An 18,226-nucleotide genomic window follows, 5' to 3' on the forward strand; every position below is an offset into this window, starting at 1 on the left:
CTGATCAGATAAAATGACCCTGAGAAATCATATGTTCAAAGGTGCCAAAAATGCAAAAATGTCAAAATATCGAAAATTAAATTTCAATAACTCAATACATATTATACATCGTTAGAATCGTAATTAGGTCAGCTATCCGAATCTGTAATCTTTTTGTAAAAATTTGTTTAAAGAATAAAGTAATAGAGCATTTTGCAAAATTTCACGATTTTTCGACTTTTTTCGATTTTCAGTCCCTTTTTTTATCATATTTCAGACATTTCAAAGTCTTATTGGATGGCATAATTCACAAGACTATCGAATGGACTCTCGATAGAGAAAGTTAAAAAAAAGTTGCCGTTAAAATTTCGAGATACAAGCGTCCAAAAACGCCCCAAATCAGAAAATACTTGATTTTCAGCTTGTCATTTTTTGCTGCTTGGTCATAGTATCCGTATAAATTGGGCATCATACGACAGTCCATTCCTCGGGCCACTCAACGAAAGCTTAATTCGTTTAATCCATTGATATTGGACGGAGAAATCGAGTTTTTCCCCAAAACACCCATTTTTTGCTTTTTTTTCGAAATATCTATTATTATTTCGACTACTTCCGGTTCCGGATCGTTTTTGAAATTGCTTTATGCAGCGGTCTGACTATATAGCTTTATGTTCCAGGACTTTCAAAACTATCGATTTATCCTTTCCAAAAAATATAAGGGTTGGGAAATGGGCAGAAAATTCGAAAAAAATCGAAAAATAAAGGGCAATAACTCGGAATGAAACTTATATTTCTGGAATCGGATGGTCTTCAGGTATCCAAAAATGTAGGTCAATTTTGAAAACTTTGAAAAATAACAAAAATTGTCTTTTAAACAAAATTTTTCATTTTTCGAACGCTAGAAGTCAGCGACGAAGTTTCGAAATTTCAAAATTTTCAACTGCTATCGTCCGAGGAAAAGACTCAGGGTTTCTGAAAATGTCATTTGTATGAAAATAGGTACAGAATTGACGAAGCTACGGCCGTTTTTTAATTTTTATGCACCGCACGAAATTCGGCCACTTCCGGTCGACGCAGAAGTTTCAAAAATAGTTTATCAAGCCACCACATGGTTTCCGATAGGAAATTAGGTCCCATATTGGTATCTGTTACAGGCACTGAGAAATAGGCTATGGCGAAAAAAAAAAAAATAATAATAAATAATAATAATTTTAGTAATCACAATAGGCCTTCAGACGAAAGTCTGAAAGCCTAATAATAATTTTAGTAAAAACAATAATAATTTTAGTAATCACAATAGGCTTTCAGATAAACATTAATTTTCTCATAATTAAACATGAATTATGCAAGGGCTAAATCTGCCTATTGCAGGTATTTGGTGAGGCCATAACTGTTATCTAAAATATTAATTAGGCATTAATTAACATATCAAGACTCTAATCCACTCTCGATGCCATCGTTAGCCTGCGATATTTAGTGGGTTTGAATATGTTTTGTGATGGATAATTTAACGTAATTGTGGATAATCGAGACGTTGTTTATTATCGTACCAACGGCAGCCATGAAGATCGTGGCTAATATCTCGGTTCAGACTTATCGTGTATTTCGCCAATATATAACTGATTTGAAATTAGAGTATAAACGGAAACAATTGAATTAATCAGTTTATATAAATTATATTACATTATTATATGCGTTGCGACACATTTATGTCAATTTCTAGTTCACAAATATTAGCGATTTAGCTCATTTAAAATATATCCACCACAACCGTTAACCGCGAGATTTCCTTTTTTAAGGTTTTCGTTTGTTTACTCAGAGATGCGTCGAATTTAGCACCAGTTCAAAGGTTTTGTAACGGAGTAACATATGGTTTACGATGATGTGTTAATTAAGGCACAGTTGGAATAACATACTGAAAATAACCAGAATATCATATAATCCGTATTGATCCACTATACGTCAAAATACATTATCTAACATTTTCTATGCCTTTGTGTGCTTTTTTAGACGATAAATGTTATTAATATAACAAAAGAAGTTTTACAATATGAAATAAACAACATCTGTTTCCATTTCATTCGCTTTATAAGTTATGATATCTTATTTAACAGTTAATACATTTTGATTATTTTAAAGCGTTAAGCAGCAATTTTCCAAAATGCGTCTTCTGTTGTTAGCAGCCTTCTTGGTTACCGTCTTTGTTGTATCAGATGCCCATAACGGAATCCGAAATCGAATACCATGCCGTAAAGTGAAACATTTATGTGAAAAATGTTGTACTCGTAAGTTATTTTCTTTGTGTTATAAATGTAAGCTGTTTAAATCCAGGGAGTCAATAAAGACTGTTGATCAGTGGAATTCGCCGCTGTTACACAAAAGTAATCAATTTGATCAATTAATTTCAGAAAAGAAAATTCTAACAACCATTGAATTGATATATGTTGGCTATAACAGACCCCGAATACAATCTAACTAAAAAATTGCATCTTATTATGATGGCTGAAAAGGGACATGAAAAATAATATCATTTATTTTTTTTAATATTCACCTAAGTCAATTTTAATATAATTTTTTTTTTTATAATTTTCACCCAAGTCAATTATAATATATATATATATATATATACACAAAAATATAAAAGTTTTTGAAAAAAGAACTACATTATTTGTCGATTACTAGCACTTTCGCTTATTTTATTAAGCTCTTCAGATAATCAACGAAAGTGCTAGTAATCGACAAATAATGTAGTTCTTTTTTCAAAAACTTTTATATTTTTGTGTATCTAATACCTAAGAGTAGTTATCTTTAACTTTTTATATATATACTATTCAAAAAAAGTAGGGGATATTTGATTTTGGGGGCATAATACTAAAATATGCAAATGACTACGAAAAAAGTCACTATAGAACCTAACAGAAGAAACATTTCCAGTTACATGTGACGCCCAAACGCACCAATAGCTACCGCATGGAATGCAGGTGATGCTTGGGATCATCATGGGGGTCCAACCCAAGATTTGCACGACTCTGACTTTGAATGTTACAGTCATTGTGGCATTGAATTCCAGGGTGGAAACATCAGTTTAATTGTTTTAGTGACCAGAAAACAAATTTTGATATGCGTCGGCTTACCCAAAATGAAAGGTTACGTGCCCTTGGCATGCTACAGATCGGCACAACACAGGCGGTTGTGGCGCGGACGATGAATGTTTCTCAGTCTGTCATAAGCAGGCTATGGTCCAGATACCGTGATACACAATCTGTACAGGACAGACCACGCTCAGGTCGACCAAGGGCGACAACTCAAGCCCAGGATCGATTTATCCGTACCTTGGCCTTGAGAAATCGTGTCATCACAGCAAATCAGATCAGCGCTCGTCTTCAAACAGACACTGGTGTGAGAGTGAGTGGCCAGACGATTCGGAATCGACTGCATAGGGGTCACCTTCGCGCCCGACGTCCTCGCGTGATCCCTTGTTTGAGAGATCATCACATTCAGGCAAGACGTCGTTGGTGTAGGGATCGTCAACACTGGGATAATCGACGCTGGAGCAATGTGATGTTTTCAGATGAGTCAAGGTTCACTGTTGATTTTTTGGACAGACGTAGGAGGGTGTGGCGTCGTCGAAACGAGCGCTTCCAAGACGTTAACGTCATCAGACATGATCGATTTGGGGGTGGTTCTGTTATGGTGTGGGGAGGCATCACTGTTGCTGGAAGAACCGCTTTACATGTTGTTGCAGGGCGTGTTACAGGCCAGTACTACCGGGACAACATCTTGGCAGTCCATGTTGTGCCGTTCGCACGACGTCATAGCCGCCGTTTCATCTTCCAGGATGACAACGCAAGATGTCACAGGGCCAGGATCGTTACAGGTTACCTCCAACAACAGAACATCACCACATTACCTTGGCCAGCACTGAGTCCCGACCTCTCCCCCATCGAGCATGTCTGGGACATGCTTGGACAGAGGTTATGTCAACGTCAACAACGTCCTGCCAATGTCCAAGAACTTGCTGCTGCGTTGCAACAGGAATGGGACAATCTGGACCAAAATGACCTTAGACGTCTCATTAGGATATGCCACGTCGGATCAATGCTTGTTTGGCAAACAGAGGAGGATTTACCCGTTACTGACTTGGTTGTGATGCTGTGGTAACTTTGCTGTTTGACCCCGGGTATCATTTTACCCTTATAATGGTCAGTCTGTGCCTTACTTAGTCTAACGATCATTTGGAATAAATCGATGAATGTGAACTTCATTTCATTTTGTCATTTGTTTCTTCGTCAGTTTCATTAGGTGACTTTAATAACACTTAAAAATCAAATATCCCCTACTTTTTTTGAATAGTATATATATATATACATATATATATATATATATATATTTAACTTTTACCCATTTTAAAAATTTCACCATGTCAATTTTAATTTCCACCCAAGTCATTTGTAATATAATTTGTTTTTCATAATTTCCACCCAAGTCATTGGGAATATAATTTGTTTTTGACAGTTTTTATGGAAGCGTAAAGGGGTCAGGCAAAATTTTGTAGAAGGTCTCGAGATCCTGCGATCCTGTGATACTTTCTCGAAATCCCGTGATCACCTGGTAATTTTCTCGAGAGCTCAATGTTCTCGAAATCCCGTGATAATTTTCCTGAGATATTGACATCCTGTGTAAATTTTCTTAAGAATTCGAGTTAATGTTCTCGAGATAGTGACATCTTGGGTAAATTTTCTCGAGATCCGAGTTAATATGAAACCTCATATGATAGTGTCTCCGTGTTGTGATGCAACCATTGGCTCAATACTTCGCACCAAATTTGATAAAAAAAAATACTCTAACATTTGTTGCAAAGGAAAACTGCTAACTAATGGAAGAATAAACGGACAGTCGATAGGGTACCCATGATTTACACTAAATTTGAAAAATGATTAAAATCAATACGGTTCATCGTCTAATGGCCCAAATACTTAACACCAAATCGTCCAAATATGAAATTCAAAACCCTACCACGTTAGCTTTGAATTACAGACATGCTTGTTAAATTATTTCAATTTAATGTTTAGGCGACGTTTAATAGAAAATGTCATGTTTTGCATTGTTTTCAGACCATATTTTGTTTTAGAATAAAGCTAGACACAAAGTTTATTGTCTTGTGGCACAAATGCTTCGGGGCTGGTTTTAAATCAAAAAACTTGAAAAACTCTGGGCTCTAACGCGTTCACAGGGTTTTCCGGAAAATAGGAATAACGCCATAACAAAACGCCTGGGATCGCTGCAAATCAATAAGGTTCATTGTTTCGAAGAAAATAAATAGAGTTCCTCTGCTTATGACACTAATGATTCAAAAGAAATTTGAACGATAGCAACGCAAAGTATGGAGATACGCCCACGCAACATCTATGTCTCAACAGCAGATTATTCGAAAGGAAAATAAATTGGATAAGAGTCTAGCATTCTTCAAGAAATCTAATCTCTCGTGTTCACGTGCTTGTTATATTTCTGGGACAAAAAACCTGATATTGCTGAAAATTAACAGGGGTTATCCTTGTCGCGGAACACTGGCTATCGAAAATACGTTAAAAACAAGGTTTTCAAAGAATGGAGAGTAGAACTCCGGAACGGAAGATCGCTAACCATTGAATATCAATAAAGTTCATGACCCCAAAGCTTCATACAAAATTTTAAAGTGAAGCCTCTATGGCGTGAACAATGCTTCCAGGAAACGGGCGGGGAGGGATGTATATTAAGAAACAGAAGGTCACAGAATGCTGAATATCGATAGTGTTCGTCCTCTCATCGTCACATATTTTAAGAATACAAAGTGGGTAACTCTCGAACAGAAGTTTGCGGAGTACTGAAAGGTCCTAGTGCTTCACACCAAATTTGAAAAACAAAATCGGTTAAACACTGTGGCCTCTATTGCGTTAACAAGTTTTCCGGATAAGGGGAATAACTCCAGAACGATAAGGTGCGCTAGAAGCGAAAGGGGCCGTCCTCTCATGGCCCCAGTGCTTTACACTAAATTTGAAACAAATCCGTTAAAAACTGTAGGCTCTATCGTGCTATTAAGGTTTTCGGGAAAGTGTGTGTGTGTGTTTGGGGGGAGAGGGGGCGAAACGACAAGTTGTAGGGCGCTGAAAATACGTTTAAACTACGCGCACACATAAAAATACCCGAGATCTCGAGAACATATACACAGGATGACAAGATCCCGAGAACATTATCCCGAATTCTCGAGATCGTTAACACAGGATGGGAGATTCTCGAGAAAATTATTAGGCGATTTCGAGAATATTAAATTGAGATCTCGAGAAAATATCACGGGATCGCAGGATCTCGAGGTCTTCTAGAAAATTTTGCATGACCCCTATACGCTTCCGTAAGTTTTAACCGAAGTCAATTTTAATTTCAACCTAAGTCATTGGTAATATAATTTTTTTTTTATATTTTCAACCAAGTCATTTGTAATATAATAATGGGCCTATTCTTCTTCAAAATCCCGTTGCTGGTCTTGAAAGTAACAGGGGCGGGGGCTTTCGGGTGGGAAAATAAACGAGCGCGGTCGACACAATCTTAATCGGGATCTAACAGTGAATGTATTGAAATGAAATGAAATGGGGGTTTAACGTCCTAGTGTTCTGTTCCGATTGGGCTAATGAATGCAATGTACCAGAAGTGAAATTTTGCTCTGACAGCGGCACTATGAAATCTCTTATACGAAATTTCAACTGTCAAGAGTTATTTTACTGCATGCCAATGTGTACTAGGGACCTGGGTATTGATATCAGCATGCACCCATCATAGCCAATGCTAACGAACATCCAGACATCGAATTCAGCGCACAGTGTGTTGAAAAGAGATAACAAAAACAACTTGGCCTATGTGCAGTAATGAATGATGGATCACACATATGGCACTTACTACAGGACACAAACACAGAGAGCCTTGCCATGAAGTCAAAATGCCCTTTTCTTACTGGACACAGAGGGTCCCTTTTCTTAAACGTTGGGCCCTTAAACTGGATTCGGCGCTTCCTTTCAGTTTATTTTTTGGAGATTTTCACAAAATTCGTTTATTTCACTTGAATCCAGATTTTGGGGCAAAGCAGTCACTCTACACAAACTAAGTCATTTCAGGACTATCATATGACTCTATTTCATTTCAATAGCCAGCGTGTGCGTAGATGTCTTTAGTAGTGGGAGGAAACTTGACTACCCGGAGAAAACTCACGAGGTTGGACAAACAATCATACTCCTTGTCGCATTTAACTAATTCATCAGTGTTTTATTTCCTGGTAGGCGTGGATCTTTATTTCTCTACATAATACCATTGCTGAATTTGTACGATAAACAGTATATTTTTCACAATGTGAATCCACCTGCATCTACTGATTTTTCTGGCGTTAAACGATTTGAATTATTCTGCATGCGGTAATTAACTCGCTATAGGCTGGCTTTGATAAGTTAAGTTAATTCGCTTATATTAGACATGGTAGACATTGTGTATGCGATACTCTCAAGGTACAAAAACTGAAATACACAATCTATAAAGTGTATTAAATTATTAACAAGCAATTCCAAAAGTAACACTCGAAAGCCAACTGGCACCTGTTTGTCTTCACATCATGAAAGCAATGAACCACCATTTGGCTAAGTAATCCCAGCCAGAATTTTGCTATTTACTAAATTCGCCCAAATTATTAAATACATATCTACAAACGCATTCAAGTAAAATAATGAAGAGATTCCGATAGAACAAGCAGTACATTTACCTCATCACCTGTGATGTATTGATCAAGTGATATGAGCAGTATTCCTACAGACTGTGTCAGAGTCACTTCTCTGCAGGTGGAAGGTTGCTATTGTTCAAATCGGAGCCAAGCAAGTATAAATATATGGAAGAACATAGAGTAATCCTTGTGCAGAGATGGGATTATGCATAAATTTAATTTAAAATGAACCCATTTTATTGGTGCAAATAAAGACGTGTGTACACTATCAACCTATCTGTAACATGTTGACCAATATTTCGTCAACATACCCGGTCAACATAAATTTTGACTGGCTAACCTTTCAGTAACATTGAGCAAAGTTTATTGACGTTTTTTTTTGTTTCCATCCCATCTCCCATTTTTTCTCTACCGTCACATGCTTTCAGGCTGATATCTGATCTGTTAAAGTTAGTCCACTTCTCATCACTTCGCAGCAATGATTGCATTTGCATTCATTGAGCATCGTGTTGACTGGCATGTGTATTTGCATTCTATCGGCAGCATGCTGACCGGAATGTTGACGCACCATTTGCTCTGTTTTCAAAGTCCTGGGCCCCTTCAATCCATGGGGGGTCCGTGTTACCGTGGATATTTGAGAATCTGGTGCAATCCGGAGATGCCGCTTCTTACTTTCGACTGGTATCTATTTATTTAGCAGGAAATAAATGTTTTAAGAAATCGAATTAAATACCTTTTTAGCTGCAATATTTTAGTTACAACTTGTTATGATACTTAAGACATGGAATCAGAGAACCCATTTATATTCGAGTTTGGGACGCAGATTCTGTCACAAATGTCTTTGTTAATCTCCGGTCGATATTTTTCTTTTTACTGCCGGTGCATCGAGGAACGTTGCTTCCTTGACTCGTATTCTTCGATGTTTGGCCTGTAGACTATAATTATTTGATAATTTGGTTTGTATAATATGAGTAGTTTCTGTATAGACTACATTACTTACGATATGTCGCGTATTGGTTCCAACAACACGCATTTAAATTTGAGTTCGGCTAGGGTGGGGATTTTTTGCGGCGACTGTGAACGTTATGATCCTTTTATGAGAGTGTTTGGGCGTTTTTTTTATCGTGTATCACACATCAGCGGTAACTTAGGGGTGTCCCCCGCTGGTAGAGATTATTCTATCGGCGGGGATCATCGCATAGAAGAAATGACATTGAAAGATAACTTGATTTTTAGCTTCATTTGACTCACTCTTCCTGAATATTCATGATAATTTGTACACATAATGAATATGATGTGCTCTTTCCAATAAACATATTCTCTTATCCTTATTTTGTCATAATTCAATGACGTTTAGACTCCCATCTATCATTTTGGTTGCGACAAAGTCGCCCCATTCTGAAGTGAAGAATACTTTAGAGTTGAAGACCCAAAAACAGTAACCCAGAAGTTTATTTGGATAGTGTATGATTTGTGTTCACACATCTCGTATTATCGTTTGGCTCTTACGGTGTTCGACGTATGCCAAAAATCGACTCCAGTCGGTTACTATGTCGTAACATTACGGCCTTCTAGTACATGACTCCCTGTATCAAGGTCTCTCGGTTATTTATCATTGACCAACTTCAAATTAGGTTTGATATAGTTACATTCATATGAATGGAATAATACTGCCCAAGTTATGTCATTTGTGTTAGGTTGGGGACCACCATGGTAAACCCGGCCGGCACTGCGAACATTGTGTTGAGTTTCTAATATTGGTCAACATAATATCAAGTGGTTGATTGTGTGTGTATATACCTTAGTGTTGAATAAACGTAAAATTATTCCAATTTATATTACCGGTGATCTTTTATTATTTACCCCCAAATGTATCACAAGATAGAGATTTTTGGAAATGATCAAATAAATTTCACCCAGTGACCTAACCTCAAAAAACAATTGGAGAGAAAAAACTATATATAAAAGTATATAAAAAATGCGCATCTGTTACAAGGAAATCTTAGCAAGTCAATATGAAATACACATGTTATATGTTTAAGAGACAATCTCGCTGGGGATTAATCTGAGAAAAATTAAGTTCTAATCAATCTTTTGAAAACAAATACAAGCAATAAAACGTTTGAACCAAATTCACAGCATTAAACCTAAAGGTAATTAGATTTGTAGGTTGTCTATGATTCAGTTAAAGATACATTGTGGGAGATTAAATAACGAGCTGGTAGTTCTCGCTATAATACTTAAAAACTAAATAATTTCAGTCAAATTGATCCACTCTGAACCGAGAATTTAGCGATTAAATTTTCGGCCTAACCTCGAACATCATTACTAAAGTCGGTACGATAAAAAAACATTGTCTCGATTATCCAGTTCATGATTTAAACGAAATATAAACGAAAGTATTTATTCGCGCTGACAACATATTTTCATGTAATAAATTTTTCACTTTTGTCTTTTTTCAACTCAAAAATGCAAGTTGTCGTTCAACATAATAATTGCACAAACACTTTTAAAATGTATAATAAACTGAATAAGATTTGCGAAAGATTAATACCTTTTAACATACAGAATAGCGAATAAAACATTCCCGACATTTTAAATTATGCGCATGACTCCCAAACACTCAGATAAAAAGCCAATAAGAAGTGTATATTCAGTAATTAATGCTACTTCTTAGACCAACCATTTCATATATCTACATCGATTTAGATATATGAATTGCAAATGTTTGCTTTCTTGATGAATAACTGTAAAATATTTGAATATGTGTATATTGCTCATCAAGAGTTGGCTTCAGTGTGAAATAGGTATTTCAACCTAAGGATACGTTAATTAAGATTATAAGTAGAGAAAGCAACAATTCTTTAAATGTGTAACAAATTATAACAAATATCTCAAGCGTAACATGTTATTCAAATGTGATTTCTGTACCCAATCAAACATATTAAAAGTAAAATCTTTTTTTAGCAATTGAAACTATTATACATTTCTTTATGGCATATATTTGTGAATATGCAAGTAAATATGCCTAAATGTGTCAGCTTGATTTAAAAGACATGAAAAGTCCATTATCATAAAACCCACTTAAAAACAGAAATATATGTATATAACAGCTATGCCATGGTAGGGTGGTGTATATTATCGTCCCCCGCCTTTCGAAGAACGCAGGGGGGCTATTAAAACGGATATGTCTTTCCGTCCGTCTGTTTGTCTGTCCGCCCTGTCCTTCTGTCTGTCTGTCACTCACACGTTTTGAGACACAATAACTCTGCTTCTAATTGAGCAATAATGTTCAAAATTGGTGTAGGTGTTTATTAGGTGAAGCCTTGATTGAGTTTGAAGATGAGTATTTTCTGCTTAGGGTAAGCTGGAGCTAAGGGCTGCTCAGTGCGTAGGACGTTGACTCGCTAACCTGGAGGTCCCGTGTTTGATCCCTGCGTTGGCCAAGGAAGTTCATCGGGATATTCCGGCGTGGTTCCCCCTTGAAAGTATAGTGTAGGACAACGTATAGTCGTTCGGATGGGACGAAAAACCGAGGCCCGTGTACACATTGGCGTGCACGTAAAAGCATCCTTGACAGTTGTAATTCGATATAAGAAAAGGGCATAGCGCCGCTGTCCCATAGCACACTACGTGGCCCAGTAGGAGCAGAACAGTTCGACGTTAAACCCCATTTCATTTCATTGCTTGGGTAAGCACAGATAAAGAGATAAGCAATTTGATTGGTTGTTGCTTTGGGACACGATAACTTTAGTTGTTATTAAGTGAGAGTGATGAAACTCAGTGTATAGCTTCATTACATCAATACTTTGGCTAACTTCGATTTTCTGCTTAGGGTAAGCATAGCGACAAACAGTTTGATAGGTCGAGACTTGGGAACACAATAACACTCCTTCTAATTGAGATAGATTGCTTAAACTTGGTGTAGGCGTTCATTGGTTGAATACTTAAATGCCTTGGTGGAGTTCGAAGATGAGCATTTTCTGCTCAGGTTAAGCAGAGATAAGAAATTTGATTGGTTAATGCTTTGACATGATAACTTTGGTTCTAATTCAGTGAGAGCGATGAAACTTTGCGTATAGTTTCATCACATCAATACCTTGATTAATAATGAGATTTTATTGTCTCAGGTTAAGCCGAACGATAAGCAATTTGATTGGTCGAGAATTTGGAGCTCGACATCTTTGATTCTAATTGAATGATAGTGGTGAAAATTCGGGTATATAGTTTTATTACATCAAGACCTTTCTGCTTAGGCAATGCACATACTTCAATTTGGTTGGTTGCGACTTTGGAACACCATAACCTACTTTAGTTCTAATGGTGCGAGAGCGTTGAGTGACAGCGGTGGAATTCAGAGTATAGAATCATTAAATTAAAATCTTGACTAAGTTCAATGGTGAGTATTTTCTGCTTAGGCTAAGTAGCAATTTTATTGATCAAGACTCTTGAACATAACAACTCGGCTTTTAATTGAGGTAGAATGTTTAAACTTGATGTAGATGCTCATTAAGTAAATGTCTTGACTGAGTTCAGTGATTAAAATTTCCCACTAAAGCTAAGCCCCGTCTTCATTAGCCCAGTTCGGAGCAGAACAGTAGGGCGTTAAACCCCATTTCATTTCATTTCTAAAGCTAAGCAGAGCTAAGCAGAGCTAAGCAATGCTTTGGGACTAGACAACTTTGATTCTAACTGATAGAGAGTGATGAAATTTAGTGTATCTAAATCTTTACTGGGTTTGATCGTGAGCATTTTATGGATAGACTAAGTATAGATAATAAGTTTGATTGCTCGATACTTTTGAAAACGATAAATGTACAATTAATTAATATGTGCAATTAATTAATATTTATTTTGGGATTTCGGCGGGGAAGACCAGCCTCACTGTTGGCTTGTTGATACAGGAAATGTTACATTACATGTGTAAACAGCCCGGTACATCGCTTGTCGTAACTGCCAAATATGGTGTGTAAACTGGGTTCAGCCCTGGATGTTACATGCATTGTGTAATAGCTAACTTATTACAGGTCCTTCTTTTGGTCTCAAATGTTATATAAATTATAAATTATTAGATATTTATTCTTCACATGACAAGCGCATAATCAACTCTCAATGGATTGAAACACGATCGTCATAATTTAGTAATTTAATTTGAATATGGATAATCCAGACATTGTTTAATAATCGAGACTACGATTTGAACACTTTAATAAAGTCTGATAACGTCTCTCACAAACGAGTAATTAGAAATTTTTAAACTAAAATAGCAAGCACAGTCTGAGGCCGGTTTGCCGTTACATTTAACGAAGGTGTTGAGCATCGTCATCGATTTAAGGGTGGAGTTGTATATAATTTAGCAAAAAGTCCTATATAATACCAGTATAGTTGTCTATCGCGGAAGGTGGGGAGGTGACTATCCTATTTTCTATAGGATGAAATTTTATAGTATTCAACAGAATTTTTACGGGCCCGTTGAAAATAACGACCCCGAATATTCTAGTTTCCGAAGTGCAAATACTATAGTTTTCCCCACAGATTTATGGTAAAATTCTACAAATTGTTCTTATAGTGTTTTGTGTAGGAAATTCTACAGTTATCATTTTGTCTTTAATCAAGTTCTGTGAACATATTGTACAGGTGTCCCAATCTCTTCAGTTTCTTGTTAATAGTAACTTCCATTGAATTTAAATATTTACAATTTAGCCAATGATCAAACAGTATTCTTTTGGATTACCTTTGTTCAGTTCGTTAGCAAATGGATAATAATATTGACTTTCCTGAAAAAGAAATTTAACGGACAGTTAACACAACGACACGTTTGGAAGATAACAACCCATTAAGAGTTTAACGGATCTTTAAACAACCAGCCCCAGCTCTTTATCTAAATCTTATATAATACACCTTGTATGTCAGTGACCAATACATATATTAACCAATCAAAGCTAAACACAATTTAGTATTTTCAATCGATTTGTTTGTAAATGTCCAGAGAACACAGCTGAAATTGATTTATATCTGGATTATAATATAGTTTGCAATTGGCTCTTTTGTGCGTTTTAACAATACCATTTATTTAATACTGTACATGTATGTATGCAAGACTAAATAACAATATTGCTTTAAAATATATATTATATTATAATTTTCTTCGGACCAACGGTCTACTTGGCTGTTAATTTTATTGAATCCTCAGACTAGACAGCCATCCCGAAAACTCGAAAACCAAATGACAGTTGTATTTTCATCTCGAATGCAATGAACCACTATTTGGTTCAATAATCCCAGCCATAATTTGGCTGTTTTCACGATTCGCCCAAATTATATAATACATATCGTATAACGTACAAGTAAAATAATAAAGAGACTCCACCTTTAAGCATTGAGGTGAATTATATATGTTTTGTGACACTCGACCGTAGCACAAAATAGTTCCAAGATGGCAGCCTCCATGAGCAGCGGGTTTCGGGACCCTGTAAAGATTTCCAAGTCAAAGTTAGTGATTAGATGGGTCGGATAGCACTGAAACGACGCTAGTTTTCTGGGTGTCGAGGCCATTTTACTTTGGTTTATTTGGTTAGAAACTGACGTAAATTCCAATAGAAAAATTAGTACGTTGACCTCATGATGTATTGATTAGGTCGTATAAGTGGACTGTATCATAGTCACTTTTCGGTAACATGTTGACCAATATTTCGTCAACATACCTGGTTCAACATAATTTTTGACTGGCCAACTTTTCGGTAACATATTGCGCAAAATCTATCGACGTTTATTTATGTCCATTCCAGCTCTGCCATTCTGTATCACCGACACATGCTTTCAGGCTGATATCTGATTTGTTAAAGTTAGGTAACTTCTCATCAACACGGCAACTAGGATTGTATTTGCATTCTATCGGCAACATGTTGACGAACCGTTTCACTCTGTATACACTTGATAGTGTGTATAAACCTAAATGCTAAATGAACGTAAAATCATTCAAGTTTATATTACCGATGATGTATTCTTTACTCTCAAATGTACTAATGCAATTTTTTTATGCATGTCAACGATACCTTATTGGCAGATTTAATAAAATAAATTTCATTGAATGACCTAACCTGAAAAAATACTATTAGAAAGACGGGCCATCCGAGGAAAACAGCTAGACACATGCACACAACGCCTATATTCGCATCTGTTACAAGGAAATCTTAGCAAGTCGATATAAAATAAACAGTTTATATATGTTTAGGGACAATCTCGCGGAGGATTAATCATAGAAAATCAAATTTATATTCTACCTTCAAATCTATCTTTTGAAAACAAATAAAAGCAATACAAAGGTGTGAACTAAATCCAAAGCATTAAAAATCAAATACGTATATATATTCACTTTAATATATGCACCAGCTTGGCACCCGGTTTTAGATCTATCGAAAATATACGACCGTCTAGACTATATAAGGCTTGAAATGCGACACATTCCTCTATTCGGAAACTGATTGATTTAACGATGAGGTCGTTTCTTGTTCTGTGTTTCGTCGTAATAGCCATTTCACTGGTGGTAGATGGACATTGGGGTTTCCTCAGAAGATATGGACGTGAAAGACGTTGCAAACGGTTACTCGCCCAAAAGAAAATCATTGAAAAACTGATAACCAAGAAGAACTGCAAAGGTATCTAGATGAAAATACGAATTTTCATATAATTACTATAGTTGTTTATTGCTTAAGTTTTCCTGATGCTACACAAAAATTATTGAAAAAGAACTTCTAATATCTCCTTATAACGAAAAAGGTTATTTTGTGGCAATAGCTTTATAATTCTATGCACGATTTAAAAAAAAACATTTACTATAGTAAATCTTAGTTCATGTCAAATATTTCAAGGTTTTATTTTTTATATTAATTTTTTCGGAACTACACCTGCCTAAATTTGAATTATATTAATAGTCGGCATTAGTTGAATCAATGAAACCGACTAACGGAATCTCAGCATTCCGCTGATAATTTTTTGTTAGAAATATTCTTATTTTTAAAACTGAAAAACCCGTTCTTCTATTGATAAACATTGTAATCTCTTTCGGTTTCATATTCTACAAAACGATTAGGTATTATTAAATATTTCAATTAAAAATATACAATCGTAGCTAACTAAAGTGACAGAGTTTTATTTAAAGTTTTCTTTAAGCAAAGTGCTTGACATTCACATAGTTAATTATGTGCCACTCGTGGATGAAATGCAGTGTTCAATGAAATATAATTATACTTATTATGTCTTTTCGTTGCCTTTTTATTTAATACTGTTCATGCATGTAGATTCTAAAGTGTCGCCATTCGACTCAAACAATTTAAATGATTTTTTTTTTCAATTTTCATGTTCCTATTTCTTTATTCTTTAAATTAATGAATGTTTGCTCTGAACATAATCGTTTCAAATATATTAATGTGTTATAGCGCAATGAGTGTCGAAATTTCACCACTTTGGATATGAATAAAATGTTGACAAAAACCTAGTGTATGATTCCCACGATTTTCTAAAGTACACATGTAGGACCCCGAAGTCATAAAGTACAAGGACAGTGAAACATATAATATTATATTACGTCTCATATGAGATACCCAAGTTTGAGATACGAAACTTCAGTTTTCTTCTTATCAGTTAAGGACACGGTAAAGTAATTTTGAAACTAGATTATTTTCCTTATTTTTGGGATATGTACCTTACAATATGTGGTTATTACCTTTGATTTAAAAATAGCATGCACCGCTGCATTTTGTTTATGTCATAGTGACTTTTTGATAAATAATAAAAAAAAAAATATCTTCAAAAATAAAAATGCTTGTAGGCCTATATTTGTATACGATTGGTTAAGTTATTATTTATTTATTTTTTTTTGCATACCATTTTAATCTTGGGTCGTGCAGCCGTAAACAAGCATTTATCTATGCATGTGTATTATCAAAGTAAAATACACTCAAGTGTAACAAAAAACAATATAAATATTATTTCTTTACGCCATTAAAAATATAAAGACCGAAATCTTAAAATTCAAATAAAACTCGTGAACATGCAAGTTAATTAAAATTGGCTCCCATTTGAAAAATAACCGATAAGAAATTAAAGATAGATAAATTCAGAAAATTAGTTTGCAAAATAGTAGCCTACTAAAATACTTTTACTGAACGAACCCATTTTCTTTTATCAAACAGCTTTTTGTGGATATAAAATAGATAAGAATCTAAAAAATTTGTATCAAATATGATTTCTTACAGAGGCGGAGAAAGGGGGAATTCATTAAAAGTACAGAAAGTGTACCAGTGGACGCAATAATAAAAAATAATTCAACTATACACATACTTATGGAAAACAGCTACTGATTTATTTAGGCGACGTTTCGAAGAGTATTCTCTCAACGTTTCCAAGCTAATAGCTTGAAAGCGTTGGGAGAATACTAAGCTAATAGTTTGAAAAGGTTGAGAGAATACTCTTCGAAACGTCACCTAAATACTAAATAGATCAGTAGCTATTTTCCATGAGTATGTGTATAGTTTATTTATCTACCCAGTTACTAAATGCCACTTAAAGAATAATAAAAATAATGTTACGGTTCATATTCATTAGTTGTGAAGAAACCTCCCTAAAACTAAAATTTATATGCTTTGTCTTCTTAAAAAGTAGAACAGGTTATATTAACTCAGATATTAAAAACATTACAAACACAGTGCCACATCCAGTATTACACAAACAATATGTGCTTTCCCCTCTACCCTCTTAAGTCAACACTATGATTCTAATTCTTTTGGTACCCAATACTTTCTTTGCTCAACGTTCTTTTCCATGCGATTCGTCACATATATTGAGTGAAATTCCAAGTGTTTATGGTTCTGTTCCGGTATTTATACTTTCAAAAGCAAACTTAAGACCTACTTTTAAAAATTGCTTTTTACTTCATTGAAGACTAATACTTCATGTAGTCAACGTCCTGGCAATATCAGGATCAACCTTTTTCTATTGTACATTTCATCAGGCCCGACGGGACTCTCATGTCCCATCATATAGTGAATATAATGTTGCAATGCATATGTGTATTATGGTCGTTGTTTCATTATAAGTCAGTTTTAGGTAGGTCTATGGTCGAGTTGAAGTAGTGCAGTCTTAGTGCAAAAAAATCTGTAGAGTGACATTTCAATGTCAAACACAAAATCACGGTGAACAGAGAAAGTTCAAAGTAAGAAAAATGATTGTGAATTTTTTTCATGAAACTTTATCCAAATCAAAACCTTTTTGTAAAGTTTATATATAGATCGGTAATATTTACAATTACTGTCATATTTTTTTCGGTAGGACGTATCAGTCCAGTGAGGCAGATTGTACACCCATATTGGTCCAGGGACTCTGAAGTATTAATGCGTTTTTTTCCAAATTTATGTGACTTTTCCTTTGCGAATTGATTAATATTTCTGAATTTATCCTTTATATAGATGACAAAGAGATTTTAAATTACAACTGGTCTGTGAAACGGTC

General features: G+C 35.3%; 1 long non-coding RNA gene across 1 annotated transcript in view; it reads left to right on the top strand.

The window, feature by feature from the left end:
• Positions 1 to 2,080: 2,080 nt before the first annotated feature.
• The window catches only part of LOC126828533 (uncharacterized), a 127,721-nt gene continuing 111,575 nt past the window's right edge, over positions 2,081 to 18,226 (top strand). Inside the window, exon 1 of the long non-coding RNA XR_008787460.1 lies at positions 2,081 to 2,264. This is a non-coding gene — a long non-coding RNA (uncharacterized LOC126828533). The remainder of the gene's footprint in view (positions 2,265 to 18,226) is intronic.

The sequence above is a fragment of the Patella vulgata genome, chromosome 1 (genome assembly GCF_932274485.2).
Source record: "Patella vulgata chromosome 1, xgPatVulg1.2, whole genome shotgun sequence".
NCBI classification, from domain to species: domain Eukaryota; kingdom Metazoa; phylum Mollusca; class Gastropoda; family Patellidae; genus Patella; species Patella vulgata.